This window comes from Pavona decussata, unplaced genomic scaffold, assembly GCF_977016875.1.
Source record: "Pavona decussata unplaced genomic scaffold, jaPavDecu1.1 SCAFFOLD_3655, whole genome shotgun sequence".
Classification (NCBI taxonomy): Eukaryota; Metazoa; Cnidaria; class Anthozoa; order Scleractinia; family Agariciidae; genus Pavona; species Pavona decussata.
The window spans coordinates 1-2,500 of record NW_028146466.1 but is presented as its reverse complement, the minus strand read 5'-3'; the positions used below and the strand labels follow the sequence as shown (position 1 = coordinate 2,500).

The window sequence follows — 2,500 nt, the reverse complement described above, 5'->3', positions numbered from 1 at the left end:
CAGCTTCACTTTCATTGCGCCTCGGGGTTTCCAGCACCCAAAGACTCGCGCACATGTTAGACTCCTTGGTCCGTGTTTCAAGACGGGTCGGATGGACCCATATGACCGCCAACATCCCAAGCGCATGGTACGAGATCACCACCCCAACGACCGGCAGCAATCGCGGAGCACTGCAAGCAGTCCACCACATTCGACAACCGGCCGGAGGGACGGGACCCTAGCCTTACGAGAGGCATGCGCTGCACCGCCTCGGTCGGGCCCGAGCCGCGAGGAGAACCGGGCTGTAACAGACCGAGCGACCCCGAAGGGACGCACAGACCTACCTTTCCGGCACCTTTCAGACCCAGTCCCAACCGACGTTGACGCGCGCCCAAGAGAAGTGCGACGACCGGGAGCTCCGAGCCCGGGACCGCGGTCCATTCAGATCCGCAAACCCCGGGCCGGCACTACCCGCCGGCTGAATCTCAAACGGCGCATTGCTGAGTCCATTCGTTTCCCTTCCAACGGTTTCACGTACTTTTTAACTCTCTTTTCAAAGTTCTTTTCATCTTTCCCTCACGGTACTTGTTCGCTATCGGTCTCACGCCAGTATTTAGCTTTAGATGGAGTTTACCACCCGTTTTGGGCTGCATTCCCAAACAACCCGACTCTTCGAAAGCACATCGTGAGCGGCCGTCCGCGCCACAGACGGGGTTGTCACCCTCTGCGACGTGCTGTTCCAAGCAACTTAGGCATGGTCGGTCCGCCGAGAAAGTGCTTCTCGCAACTACAACTCGCCGAAGCGTTCAGGCCTCGGAGATTTCAAATTTGAGCTCTTCCCGCTTCACTCGCCGTTACTGGGGGAATCCTTGTTAGTTTCTTTTCCTCCGCTTATTAATATGCTTAAATTCAGCGGGTAGCCTTGCCTGACCTGAGGTCCAGATAGTTATGTTTTTGTCGTGGGACTCCGCGCGCGCTCCGGACACTCACCCAGCCAAGGACCAAATGGATTTTTAGCCTTCGCATGGGGGTGCAGAACAACGCACGATGCGAGTCTCTCTGCTTTTCAAGGGACACGGCGGCATAAGTGTGCCGTGACGCCTCAATGCCGCACACTCAAGTGCGTTGGATGATATCCGACACTCAGGCAGACATGCTCCTGGGAGAACCCAAGAGCGCCATTTGCGTTCAAAGATTCGATGATTCACTGAATTCTGCAATTCACACTACTTATCGCAGCTGGCTGCGTTCTTCATCGATGCGTGAGCCAAGAGATCCACCGTTAAAAGTTGTCTCTCTTTTTTGTTTTCCAACACTATTGGTTCTCAGACTGAATAAACAAAGTTTGTAAAAACATAAAGTCGGGGCTGACCGAACGCACGCCAAGCGACGGACGACCATTTAACGGCACAGAGACCGACCCCTAAAAGATTGCGTACAGTTCACACGGTAAACAAGTCTCAAAGACTCGTTTTGGATTGTTTCATCGGTAATGATCCTTCCGCAGGTTCACCTACGGAAACCTTGTTACGACTTTTACTTCCTCTAAATGATCAAGTTTGACCAACTTTCCGGCATCCGGCGCTCTGTTGCCAGAGTATCGGCGCCAGTCAGGAGGCCTCACTAAACCATTCAATCGGTAGTAGCGACGGGCGGTGTGTACAAAGGGCAGGGACGTAATCAACGCGAGCTGATGACTCGCGCTTACTAGGAATTCCTCGTTCAAGATCAATAATTGCAATGATCTATCCCCAGCACGACGATGTTTAGAAGATTACCCACACCTCTCGGTGAAGGAGATACTCTTTGACATCGTCAGTGTAGCGCGCGTGCGGCCCAGAACATCTAAGGGCATCACAGACCTGTTATTGCCTTCCTGACTTTGGTTGCATACCAACAGTCCCTCTAAGAAGTTAACCGCGAATCGGGATTCGCGTAACTATTTAGCAGGTTAAGGTCTCGTTCGTTAACGGAATTAACCAGACAAATCACTCCACCAACTAAGAACGGCCATGCACCACCACCCATAGAATCAAGAAAGAGCTCTCAATCTGTCAATCCTCACTATGTCTGGACCTGGTGAGTTTCCCCGTGTTGAGTCAAATTAAGCCGCAGGCTCCACTCCTGGTGGTGCCCTTCCGTCAATTCCTTTAAGTTTCAGCTTTGCAACCATACTTCCCCCGGAACCCAAAAACTTTGGTTTCCCATAAGGTGCCAAAGGGGTCATCCAATAACACCCTCTGATCCCTAGTTGGCATCGTTTATGGTTAGAACTAGGACGGTATCTGATCGTCTTCGATCCTCTAACTTTCGTTCTTGATTAATGAAAACACTCTTGGCAAATGCTTTCGCAGTAGTTCGTCTTTCGTAAATCCAAGAATTTCACCTCTGACAACGAAATACGAATGCCCCCAATTGTCTCTCTTAATCATTACTTCGGTTCCAGAAACCAACAAAATAGAACCAAAGTCCTATTCCATTATTCCATGCTTACGTATTCAAGCGCTGGCTTGCTTTGAAC

At 51.1% G+C, this 2,500-nt stretch overlaps 2 non-coding genes and 1 pseudogene across 2 annotated transcripts in view; all 3 read right to left on the bottom strand.

Moving 5' to 3' along the window:
* The window catches only part of LOC146446220 (large subunit ribosomal RNA), a 3,659-nt gene extending 2,740 nt beyond the window's left edge, over positions 1-919 (bottom strand). The window contains exon 1 of the ribosomal RNA XR_014862874.1: positions 1-919. This exon is cut by the window's left edge and continues 2,740 nt beyond it. This is a non-coding gene — a ribosomal RNA (large subunit ribosomal RNA).
* Positions 920-1,116: 197 nt separating this feature from the next.
* LOC146446219 (5.8S ribosomal RNA) lies at positions 1,117-1,270 on the bottom strand. The gene has a single exon (XR_014862871.1). It is a non-coding gene; the product is annotated as a 5.8S ribosomal RNA (ribosomal RNA).
* A 199-nt stretch (positions 1,271-1,469) lies between these two features.
* LOC146446218 (small subunit ribosomal RNA) lies at positions 1,470-2,500 on the bottom strand (annotated as a pseudogene; the record flags this gene model as incomplete).